Raw genomic sequence first — 13,248 nt, forward strand, 5'->3', positions numbered from 1 at the left:
TGTGGTGCAGTGGTTAGCGTGATTTGCTGCCACCCCCGGAGGTCCGGGTTCGATTCCCGGCTCTACCACGAAAATTTGAAAAGTGGTACGAGCGCTGGAACGGGGTCCACTCAGCCTCGGGAGGTAAACTGAGTAGAGGTTGGTTCGATTCCCACCTCAGCCATCCTGGAAGTGGCTTTCCGTGGTTTCCCACTTTTCCTCCAGGCGAATGCCGGGTTGGTACCTAACTGAAGGCCACGGCCGCTTCCTTCCCTCTTCCTTGTCTATCCCTTCTAATCATCCCATCCCTCCACAAGGCCCCTGTTCAGCACAGCAGGGGAGGCTGCCTGGGCGAGGTACTGGTCATTCTCCCCAGTTGTACTCCCGACCAAGAGTCTGTAGCTCCAGGACACTGCCCTTGAGGCGGTAGAGGTGGGATCCCTCGCAGTGTCCGAGGGAAAAGCCGACCCTGGAGAGTAAACAGATGATGATGATGATGATGAGGAAGGGGAGTTAGGGATTGGAATAATTTACAAAGGGAGATGTTCAATTATTTTCCAGTTTCTTTGAAATCATTTAACAAAAGGCTTGGAAAACAACAGATAGGGAATCTGCCACCTGGACGACTGCCCTAAACGCAGATCAGTATTGTATTGTTGATTGTAATAAGAATGTTACTAGCTACCGAAGGGATTCGAACACTCGATTTCCCGTTTGCTAGACGGGCGCTTTCTCCAACCAAGCCACTGCGCCACGCGGTAAGCCGCTTCTACGGGCGAATGTAAGTAGGTGGTAAAGTGTAAGTAACCAACAATATGACAGATATCACCTATAGTTGATGTAAAGTAATAAGAATGTTACTAGGCACCGGAGGGATTCGAACACTCGATCTCCTGTTTACTAGACAGGCGCGTTAACCATCTTATCCACGGAGCGACGCGTTGTGTGGTTTCATCGGGCGAAGACGACTCGTTGACTGAATGGTCAGCGTACTGGCCTTCGGTTCAGAGGGTCCCGGGTTCGATTCCCGGCCGGGTCGGGATTTTAACCTTCATTGGTTAATTCCAGTGGCCCGGGTCTGGGTGTTTGTGCTGTCCCCAACATCCCTGCAACTGACACACCACACATAACACTATCCTCCACCACAATAACACGGAGTTACCTACACATGGCAGATGCCGCCCACCCTCATCGGAGGGTCTGCCTTACAAGGGCTGCACTCGGCTAGAAATAGCCACACGAAATTATTATTATCGGGCGAAGTAACTTAAGGTAATGTGGAAGTAAACAACAACATCACAGATATCGACAATAGATGAAGTAAAGTTACAAGAATGTTACTAGACCCCGGAGGAATTCGAACACTCGATCTCTCGTTTACTAGAAAGGCGCTTTCACCAAGCAAGCCACGGTGCCACGCGGTAAGCTATGTCGACGGTCGAATGTAAGTAAAGTGTAAGTATACAACAATAAGACAGATATCACCGATGGTTGAAGTAAAGTAATAAGAATGTTACTAGGCCCCGGAGCGATTCGAACACTCGATCTCCTGTTTACTAGACAGGCACTTTTACCAACTAAGGCACGGCGCCCCGCTGTGCGTAATTTTAATGGTCGAAGTAACGTAGGTGGTAAAGTGTAGACTAAGTATTAAAAAAAACAGTCCAACGATTGTTGAAGTAAAGTAATAAGGATGCTACTGGGCACCGGACAGTTTCGAAACATCGATCTCCTGTTTACTAGACAGGCGCTTTAACCAACTAAGTCACGGCGCCACGCTGTGTGTGGTTTCATCCGGCGAACTAACATAAGGTAATGTGTAGGTAAACAACAACAGCACAGACATCGACGATAGATGAAGTAAAGTAGGCCTAATTGTACCGGGCGGTACACCTCCACGCCGCTAATTCAAACATTGCGCCAGTTGAAACTCCTCTACTGGGGGAAGCCTGAACTTTAACAACCACATTAATTGTAAGATTTCTCAGAAGATGTCCCTACTGTAAATTTTGAAGTGTTCTGAATGATGTCAGTTTCGATTCGTTCTTGTTTTATCTGTGGTAAGAAGTGTGAACATTCTCTTCTAGATGGCACTACTTAAGAACTACAATTGTGCACCCTAGTGCGAAGTGAAGGAACTTTTTTTGAAGAAATTTTGTAGTCATAAGTTGTTTTTCTTTTTTTTTTCCTTTTTCTTAGTCCGCCTCCGTGGTGTAGTGGTTAGCGTGATTAGCTGCCACCCCCGGAGGTCCGGGTTCGATTCCCGGCTCTGCCACGAAATTTGAAAAGTGGTACGAGGGCTGGAACGGGGTCCACTCAGCCTCGGGAGGTCAACTGAGTAGAGGTGGGTTCGATTCCCACCTCAGCCATCCTCGAAGTGGTTTTCCGTGGTTTCCCACTTCACCTCCAGGCGAATGCCGGTATGGTCCCTAACTTAAGGCCACGTCCGCTTCCTTCCCTCATCCTTGCCTATCCCTTCCAATCTTCCCATCCCCCTATAAGGCCCCTGTTCAGCATAGCAGGTGAGGCCGCCTGGGAGAGGTACTGGTCATACTCCCCAGTTGTATCCCCCTACCAAGAGTCTGAAGCTCCAGGACACTGCTCTTGAGGCGGTAGAGGTGGGATCCCTAGCTGAGTCCGAGGGAAAAGCCGAATCTGGAGGGTAAACAGATGATGATGAAGTTTTTTCTTTGTTGAATTTCTTTCAGTTATTTTTTGGGTTGGCAGTATAGCCCTTCTCTTTCCGCATGTTTTGAATTTAGCCAATCCCGAATTTCTCTAATTAATTTTTGACCAATAACGTATGTCTTCTCCGATATGGAGATTTTGCTTTATGCTACCCAATAAAATTGAGGGGGGTGTGGGTTCTCATTCTTGAAAGGTCTCGAATGTTCCACGAGGGTATTTAAACTGCTGATTTTCAAGTCTCCGGGTCACTTCTGTAACATCTATCCGTGTGTGATTATGTAGCAGGGGGCGGAAGCGCCTCTTCCTTCGGGCAGCAGTTCATCCATAAGGTAATGGCCTTTTAATAACTTCTTTTCTCGCTAGCTCAGCAGTTTAACCCTCGGGGCAGGTTCGAAACTTTTATCATGTAACTTTCCTTTAAAATGTAAAAGATACTTGGTATAAATTCTGTCTCTTTAACTACAAATTGGGATAGAGAGTGCCTAACCCTCTCGAGCTCCCACTCATATTGTTTAATAATAATAATAATAATAATGTTATTTGTTTTACGTCCCACTAACTACTCTTTTACTCATATTGTTTTGAGGTGACTACGTTTTCATAACAGTTTCCCTTCTCTTCGTAATGTAATAAAGTTTTCCTATCGTGTCACCTCCGTAGGTTGGATTAGCCCTTGCATAAGCGCCTAGTGCCAAATAGGTTTTAAAAAAGTGTATTAGGAGTGCAAATTACGCCTCCACTCAAGTTGGTATTTTGGGGCCATGTAATTGTCCTGTTTCTTTACTGAATAGACCTCAGTGTTGGGTATTTTTACCCCTGTTCTTGTGTGCCTGGAGGGCAGCTTGAAGGTGGAGTTTGGTGTGGCCTTTGAATAGGCTTGAACTTTGAGAGCGGGTTGCTCTTTCATTAATTTGTTTACTGTGTGCCTCGAGCAGGCTTAATTGGGTAATTGGGAGCTAGTGCTCCTTGGCATGATTGGGGTTTTCTGCCCCTTTGTTGAACTTTGTACTTAGGTAAAGTTGGGCTCATTGCTCAAAGATTGTGTGTCTGGGGGCTCGAAGCCCAAATCCATTAACAAATTGCAATTGTACATTCTTAATTTGTTGATATGCTACTGAGTACCTGTTATACTTGTTATTTCTTGATCTTGAAAAGAAAATATAACCTTTGTTAAATTTTAAATTAACTTTAATTAGGTAAATTGAGACCTATTCATCCCAGCACCTTCTTTCACCTCTGCCGGTCCACAAAACATCGTAACAAGTGGTAGCAGAGCATGGTTGAATGGGTCTCAATTTTGCCCCCTTTGACGGCTAAACCTTGTTTTTAATTCGAACTCTAACAATTTTCTCAGTTGCTGGATTTTTTTTTATTTTTTCAAAAAGATTTCTGTCATCATGTCCGGCCCTCGCGAGTTTCTCCATCATTTCTATTTGCGTAAAGAAGAATTAATTTATGAACTATCTCTCCGAAACGTTCAATCTGGTGGCACGGTTGCGTTGGATGCTAATAAACGCAAAGCTTCCCTTGAGTTGCCTATTACCACCCCAACGTTGGGAGAAAAAGAAATTGACGATGCTCTCTCCACGATCAATGACAATACTACTGAGCTAGCATCTGTAGTTAGTTTGTTTGAAGAAGGGAACCCATCCCCTAACCAACTTAAACGTGTGCAAGCTCGACTATTTCATTTTTATAATAGGCTTAATGATCTATTGTCTCTCAAGTTGAGTGACATTCAGGGAAAGGAGGCTAGTGCCCTCATTGAAAACATTTCTAAATTGTCCAGTACTGTTGGTCACTTGTTATCGGGGGTAACGCCTCCCAAAACTGACCCGCCCCTGGCGGTAAACACTGTTAGCGAGGAAACTTCTTCCAAAGGGGAAGAAAATGGAACATCAACAGTTACTCAAAAAACCACTCCCCCATTAGAAACTGAGTCCAATCGTCGCACGTCCATCCCACCCTTTGTGTTAAATAGGGCAACTACGGAATCGGCTTCTCCGCCACTTAGGCCCCTTTCTACTATGTCACCTGGTTTCAGCAGTTTACCCCATCCAATAGCTATGTTACTTAGAGGTTTTTCCAAATTTTCTGTTAACTCCACAACCGATGTCAGTGCTTTCTTAAGGTTTTTAGTTGAATTCCAAGATCATGCCCTTGTTTCTTCTCTGTCTCCGTGTCAAATCTTTCAGATAATTTACCCTTATTCCATTGGTGTTCTCTCCGACAAGATAGTTAGGGCAATCGCTGAACAGTCATACATAGAAGACTTCCATGCCCATCTGTTGGCAAAGTTTATCCCCGCTCGAGCTAGGTCATCGCTCATCCAAAGTACTACTACCGAGTACAACGGTTGGATGAGAATTTGGCAGATTTCATCCAAGACATCAAGTTTTACACTAGAGTGTTTGCCCTACATTTCCCTGAAGATCAAATTGTTCAGGGTATTGTAGAAGGTATTTCACCACCTTACAGATCATACTTGTGTTTTGCGTCGTGTCCGCAAACTTTCGCTGAGTTAGAGGCTATGGTTGTCTCAGCCGAAGGAGTCAGATACGCCGATACCTTGCGTGTTGTGAAAGAACCCCCTCCATCTTCTAGTAGTTTTCGGCCTCCACCTCGCCGACCCATCACACCCCGTAAATGTTACGCTTGCGGGTCGCCTGACCATCTTCGCAATAAATGTCCATTGATCAAATCTAGTAGGACAAATATTGGAGCAAGTTCATCCCAAGGTTGCTTTAAATGCGGCGCGTTTTCACATATTGCCAAGAACTGCCCTAATGCTAACAGCACTCCCTCCTGCTCAACTTCTGGTGCAACTTCCACCAAGGCCAATAATAATAAGTGACTAGGGGCTTCGGCTGAGTCGGCGAACCCTTCTTCCCGGCGCTCAGCCCCAAGTAATCATGTCGAAATTTCAGGGAAAACTGTGTCTTCAAATTTATCTTTTGAAGGTCCCAAAGAATGTCTTAGGATTGCGGCGGATACCCCCGCACCTGTTCCTTTTCTCATAATTGAATTAAATAATGAACCTGTAACAGCTTTATTAGATTCAGGCAGTGTGTGTTCTATTATTTCGGGTGAATGGTGCCCCAAATTGAAAACTGTTTGTAAACTTCCTGACTATTGCTCTTCTTCAGTTCAATATGTTTCGGCTAATTCTTCTCCATTAGAAATTTTAGGTTTTTTATATGCCAAAATTCGGATTTCTAAATTTACTTGGAAAGTTAAATTGTTTGTGGCAAAGCACTTGTCCTGCCCCATTATATTGGGAGCAGATTTCATGTCCCACACTGGTCTGGTGCTCGATCTTCAGAGTAGGTCGTGCACATTCAAATTTGCTTCTAATGGTAAAATCCCTTTGTTAAAGTGTAGTTCTGTATCATGTTCATCTATTTCGCCTACCCAGGATGAGATGTTGTTCGATCTTAGACATCTACCTGAGGAGCAGGCTGATAGTATTCGTAAGCTGTGTCAGTCGCTTCCAGAGGTGTTCTTGGATACTCTTGGTCTTACTGACCTTATTGAATACAAAATTGAGGTCACGGATTCGATCCCTGTCCGTTTTCCACCTTATAGGCTATCTCCACCTGAAATGAAGGCATTGAAAGAAATCATCGATCAAATGTTGGAGGTTGGTATTATTCGGCCCTCTAAGTCGACGTATTCTTCGCCAATTTTTCTAGTCCCGAAACCCCAAGGTGGTTTCAGGCCTGTGATTGATTATAGGGCTCTCAATCGGAAGGTGGTGTTACATTCTGTGCCCCGTCCAGACCTTCACTCTTGTTTTTCATGGTTTCGGAAGGCTAAGTTCTTTACCATCTTGGATCTGAATCAGGCCTATAATAAAATTCCTCTGGCTGAAGAATCTAAACATCATACAGCGTTTGCCACGGATTGGAATTTGTATGAATACAACCGCGTACCTTTCGTGCTCTCCACGGGAGCATGTGTACTTACGAGACTGTTAGATAGGGTCTTCTCCGACATCAAATTTGAGTACTTGTACCACCATCTTGATGATGTCGTCGTATTTTCGGAGACTTTCGAAGAACATCTAGATCATCTGAAAGAAGTTCTCAATCGCCTTCGTAAGGCGGGGTTAACTGTGAAGTTGTCCAAGGTCGCCTTTACTAAGCCTTCCATGTCATTCCTAGGGCATATTGTGTCACCCGATGGTGTTGCTGTCGATCACTCTAGAACACAGGTCATCCGTGATTTCAAGCCTCCCAAGGACATCAAAGGTATTGCCAGATTCATTGGTATGGTGAATTTCTTCAGGAAATTTATTCCTAACTTCGCTAATAGAGCGGCGCCCTTGAACCTCCTTCGTAGGAAAGGCATAAAATTCGAGTGGGTGCCTTCTCAACAAGCCGCTTTTGAAGACCTGAAATTAGCTCTCTGTAATGCCCCTGTCCTTGCTATGCCAGATTTCTCAAAGAAATTCATCGTCCAAACCGACGCGTCGTCGTCGGCGGTAGCTGCAGTCCTTCTTCAAGAGACTGAACTAGGGAGGCGACCCATCGCCTATGCATCTAGGACTCTATCGGCTCAAGAAGCCAAGTATTCCATCTATGAGCTCGAAGGTTTGGCAGTCTTATTTGCCTTAGAAAAGTTCCGTCTCTATCTGGAACATGTCAAATTCGACCTGGAGACTGATAATCAAGCCTTAAGCTGGGTCTTAGGTAGGCCGCGTCGTACTGGTCGTATAGCCCGTTGGGCCATCCGAATTTCTGCCTTCCAATCTGATGTCAGGCATATCAGAGGTACTGAAAATGTTGTGGCAGACGGACTAAGCCGTATGTTTTCGAATGATGTAGAGCCCCTTGAACAGGTTCATAGTTCTTCACCTCCCGAGTCCATACTACCTGAGGTTTATGCCATTCTGACTGATGCTCCCATGTTGTTTAGGGATATTGAAAAATATCAACGTGAAGATCCAGTGCTGGCTCCCATTATGGAAACCCTTTCTTCTGGGGAACATGTCATCCCTTATATATTGAGGAATGGTGTTTTATGTTGCCCATCGAGAAATGATCAAAAAATGAAAGTTGTAGTTTCAACTGTTCTTGTACCAATGATCTTCAAGTACTATCATGAGACCCCATTAAGGGGGCATTTAGGCATCTTCAAAACCCGAGAAAAGATTCGTGAAATGTTCATCTGGAAGGGTATGGTCTTAGAAATCCGTGAATTGGTAAAATCTTGTAAATCATGTTGGCTTAGTAAACCTACCATGTCAACTAAGCAAGGGCGTTTGTCTTCTCATCAAGCGTCGCGCCCCATGGAACGTTTCTACATCGATTACGTAGGACCCTTCCCCCAGTCAAAGGGGAATGCCAACAAGTTCATCCTTGTATGTGTAGATGGTTTTACAAGATTTTCTTGGTTATTTCCAACTAAGCTGGCTACCGCCCAGTCCACCATTACTTGTTTAAATTCCATTTTTGCTTCTTTCGTTCCGTGTCAATATATTGTGTCTGATAATGCTAAAGCTTTCACATCCAATCTCTTTCGTAAATTCTGTTTTGATCTGTCCATATCTCATGTGACTACTTCTGCTTATTATCCTCAACCATCTCTAGCGGAACGGGTCAATCGTAATCTGAGATCGGCCCTTATTGCCTATCATCACGACGATCATTCTAGGTGGGATACATCCCTGCATTGGTTAGCTTTTGCTTTGAATTCGGCGGTTCATGAATCCCATAAATTTACTCCAGCTTCTTTGATATTCAAGTTTGTTCCAAACACGCCGCTCTCTAACCTTTGGTCTCTGAGTGACATTCTACCTGAGAAAATAGATCCAGATAATATTAAAGATCTTTGGAAGAAGGCCAGGGCCAATCTTAAAGTGTCTCATAAAAAGGTTAGGGAAAGATATGATCGTGGACGGAGACCCACCCATTTGAAGGTAGGCGACCAGGTTATGGCCAAGAATTTTGTTCCCGCGGGCAAGCTTGCCCCCAGATTTCATTGGCCATGTATTATTCTTGATTTCCTTACACCCATTACTTTATTATTAAGCAATCCAGCCACCGAGAGGATATTTAGGGTTCACCTGTCGCAGGTGAAACCTGTGTAGCTTCCGCGCTAACGTAGCTGATTTTATATTTGCTTTAACATTTTGAAGGTATTCGGAAGGATATATTTTTTGGGGGGGTTTCATTGTGAGGCCTTCTGCCCTTGGAATCAAGTTCTTTGTAGTTAAGCATTTATTGTAAAACCTTCCCCGACCAGTTAAACTGCCATCCTGTCCTTACCATGGCCATTACTACGCTCCCGTCTCCTGCTCAACAACACACAGTGGCTATTTAAATGAAATAAATATCTCCACGCCGCTGGCCCCTCAGCCTCACCACAAAGACTGTACCCTAAAATCATTATGGTCCAACAAAATTCTGCCGCCGAGATCTTAATGTTTCAGTGCCCCCGCAGCCGTGCGGCGCCGTACCGCTTCTATAGTAGAGAACGGGCCCGATCTACTCCAGTGAGGACAACCAGTGTACGGCGAGCCGGAGCCCTCCTCCCGGCCAAGGCTGATGTGCGGCGCTCCTCCAGCAACTGCCCGCGGACTGTAAAAAATCGTCGCGTGTGCGACGTGCTTCACCACCACTCTCATAGTGCAGGAGAGCGGTATCTCAGGGTACATGAGGGGTCCGAGCGGCCTCATCTGGACACAAGCTGCTGCGGCTGGTCTTTCCATCAAGTAATAGGCAACTAATGTACTTAACCAGCTACATGGACATTCCATATCTACAATTACTACATTTTTGGATTCAACTGCAACATCTGGTGGACTTAGAATTTGTTTTTTCCTTTCGAGAATTAAAAGTTTTCCTTTCTGAATTCAACTACTACAGCATAAAGACATTTAATCAAAAGCTACTACACAGAATTTTGAAACTGGATAAAAACACCTTAAGAAAGTATTTTTGTGAATCCTTCTGCAATTAATTTCTATATCAACATTATAACTTGGACCTTGTTTTAAAACACAATTTGGTGTTCTTCTGTGTCACCCCTTGGAAGGACTTTAGGGGGGGGGGGAGGTCTGTACCGGGCGGTACACTTCCACGCCGCTAATTCAAACATTGCGCCAGTTGAAACTCCTCTACTGGGGGAAGCCTGAACTTTAACAACCACATTAATTCTAAGATTTCTCAGAAGATGTCCCTACTGTAAATTTTGAAGTGTTCTGAACTATGTCAGTTTCGATTCGTTTTTGTTTTCTCTGTGGTAAGAAGTGTGAACATTCTCTTCTAGATGGCACTACTTAAGAACTACAATTGTGCACCCTAGTGCGAAGTGAAGGAACTTTTTTGAAGAAATTTTGTAGTCTTAAGTTTGTTCTTTGTTAAATTTCTTTCAGTTATTTTGTGGGTTGGCAGTGTAACCCTTCTCTTTCCGCTTGTTTTGAATTTAGCCAAACCCGAATTTCTCTAATTAATTTTTGACCAATAACGTGTGTCTTCTTTGATATGGAGATGTTGCTTTATGCTACCCAATAAAATTGAAGGGGTGTAGGTTCTCATTCTTGGAAGATCTCGAATGTTCCACGAGGGTATTTAAACTGCTGATTTTCTGGTCTCCGGGCCACTTCTGTAACATCTATCCGTGTGTGATTATGTAGCAGGGGGCGGGAAGCGCCTCTTCCTTCGGGCAGCAGTTCATCCATAAGGTAATGGCATTTTAATAACTTCTTTTCTCGCTAGCTCAGCAGTTTAACCCTCGGGGCGGGTTCGAAACTTTTATCATGTAACATTCCTTTAAAATGTAAAAGACACTTGGTATAAATTCTGTCTCTTTAACTACAAATTGGGATAGAGAGTGCCTAACCCTCTCGAGCTCCCACTCATATTGTTTAATAATAATAATAATCATGTTATTTGTTTTACGTCCCACTAACTACTCTTTTACTCATATTGTTTTGAGGTGACTACGTTTTCATAACAGTTTCCCTTCTCTTCGTAATGTAATAAAGTTTTCCTATCGTGTCACTTCGGTAGTATGGGATTAGCCCTTGCATAAGCGGCCTAGTGCCAAATAGGTTTTAAAAAGTATATTAGGAGTGCAAGTTACGCCTCCACTCAAGTTGGTATTTTGGGGCCATGTAATTGTCCTGTTTCTTTACTGAATAGGCCTCAGTGTTGGGTATTTTTACCCCTGTTCTTATGTGCCTGGAACAGCTTGAAGGTGGAGTTTGGTGTGGCCTTTGAATAGGCTTGAACTTTGAGAGCGGGTTGCTCTTTCTTAAATTTGGTTTCTGTGTGCCTCGAGCAGGCTTAGCTGGGTAATTGGGAGCTAGTGCTCCTTGGCATGATTGGGGTTTTCTGCCCCTTTGTTGAACTTTGTACATAGGTAAAGTTGGACTCATTGCTCAAGGATTGCGTGTCTGGGGGCTCGGAGTCCAAATCCATTAACAAATTGCAATTGTACATTCTTAGTCCACCTCTGTGGTGTAGTGGTTAGCGTGATTAGCTGCCACCCCCGGAGGTCCGGGTTCGATTCCCGGCTCTGCCACGAAATTTGAAAAGTGGTACGAGGGCTGGAACGGGGTCCACTCAGCCTCGGGAGGTCAACTGAGTAGAGGTGGGTTCGATTCCCACCTCAGCCATCCTGGAAGTGGTTTTCCGTGGTTTCCCCCTTCTCCTCCAGGCAAATGCCGGGATGGTACCTAACTTAAGGCCACGGCCGCTTCCTTCCCTCTTCCTTGCCTGTCCCATCCAGTCGCCCCATCCCTCCACAAGGCCCCTGTTCAGCATAGCAGGTGAGGCCGCCTGGGCGAGGTACTGGTCATTCTCCCCAGTTGTCTCCCCCGACCCAAAGTCTGAAACTCCAGGACACTGCCCTTGCGGCGGTAGAGGTGGGATCCCTCGCTGAGTCCGAGGGAAAAGCCGACCCTGGAGGGTAAACAGATTAAGAAGAAGAAGAATTGTACATTCTTCATTTGTTGATATGCTACTGAGTACCTGTTATACTTGTTATTTCTTGATCTTGAAAAGAAAATATAAACTTTGGTAAATTTTAAATTAACTTTAATTTCGTAAGTTGAGACCTATTCATCCCAGCACCTTCCTTCACCACTGCCGGTCCACAAAACATCGTAACAATAATGTTACTAGGCACCGGAAGGATTCGAACCCTCGATCTCCTGTTTACTAGACAGGCGCTTTAACCAACACAGCCACGGCGCCACGCTGTGTGCGCTTTGAACACGCGACTTAACGTACGTGGTAAAGTGCAAGTATACACAAAGAACACACAGTACGATAATAGTTGAAGTAAAGTAATAAGAACGTTACTAGGCACCGGGGGGGGGGGATTCGAACCCTCGATCTCTTGTTTACTAGACAGGCGCTTTAATCAACTAAGGCACGGCGCAACGCGGTTTGTCAGTTAATCGGGTGAAGTAACTTAAGGTAATGTGTATGTAAACAACAGCACAGATACCGACGGTAGATGAAGTAAAGTAACAGGACTGTTACTAGGCCCCGGAGGGATTCCAACCACCGATCTCCCGTTTACTAGACAGGGGCTTTCACCAACTAAGCCGCGGCGTCACGCGGTGTGCGCTTGCGACGGGAGAATTAATGTAGGTGGTAAAGTTTAAGTATACTACAACACCACAGATATCACCGATAGTTGAAGTAAAGTAATAAGAATGCTGCTAGGCACCGGAGGGATCCGACTCTCGATCTCCTGTTTACAAGACAGGCGCTTTAATCAACTAAGCCACGGCGCCACGCTGTGCTCTGTTTCATTGGGCGAAGTAACGTAGGTGGTAAATAGTACGTGTATATATATTTAAAAAAACAGACCGACGGTTGTTGAAGTAAAGTAATAAGGATGCTACTGCGCACCGGACAGATTCGAAACATCGAACTCCTGTTTACTAGACAGGCGCTTTAGCCAACCTAGCCACGGCGACACGCGGTGTGTTGTTTCATCCGGCGAAGTAACATAAGATAATGTGCAAGTAAACAACAACAGCACAGATATCGACGGTAGATGAAGTAAAGTTTACTAGAGAGGGGCTTTCACCAACTAATCCACGGCGTCACGCGGAGTGCGCTTGCGACGGGAGAATTAATGTAGGTGGTAAAGTGTAAATCATCATCATCATCATCATCATCTCTTTACCCTGCAGGTTCGGTTTTTCCCTCGGACACAGCTAGGGATCCCACCTCTACCGCCTCAAGTACAGTGTCCTGGAGCTTCAGACTCTTGGTCGGGGGATACAACTTGGGAGTATGACCAGTACCTCGCCCAGGCGGCCTCACCTGCTATGCTGAACAGGGGCCTTGAAGAGGGATGGGAAGATTGGAAGTGATAGGCAAGGAAGAGGGAAGGAAGCGGCCGTGGCCTTAAGTTAGGTACCATCCCGGCATTCGCCTGGAGAAGAAGTGGGAAACCACTTCCAGGAAGGCTGAGAAGGAATCGAACCCACCTCTACTCAGTTGACCCCCCGAGGCTGAGTGGCTGAGTGGACCCCGTTCCAGGCCTTATACCATTTTCAAATTTTCGTGGCAGAGCCGGGAATCGAACCCGGACCTCCGGGGGTGGCAGCTAATC

General features: G+C 45.1%; 1 non-coding gene across 1 annotated transcript; it reads right to left on the minus strand.

Moving 5' to 3' along the window:
* Positions 1–11,796: 11,796 nt before the first annotated feature.
* TRNAT-AGU (transfer RNA threonine (anticodon AGU)) lies at positions 11,797–11,870 on the minus strand. The gene has a single exon. It is a non-coding gene; the product is annotated as a tRNA-Thr (tRNA).
* Between the last annotated feature and the right edge of the window lie 1,378 nt (positions 11,871–13,248).

Source organism: Anabrus simplex, chromosome 1, assembly GCF_040414725.1.
Source record: "Anabrus simplex isolate iqAnaSimp1 chromosome 1, ASM4041472v1, whole genome shotgun sequence".
NCBI lineage: Eukaryota > Metazoa > Arthropoda > Insecta > Orthoptera > Tettigoniidae > Anabrus > Anabrus simplex.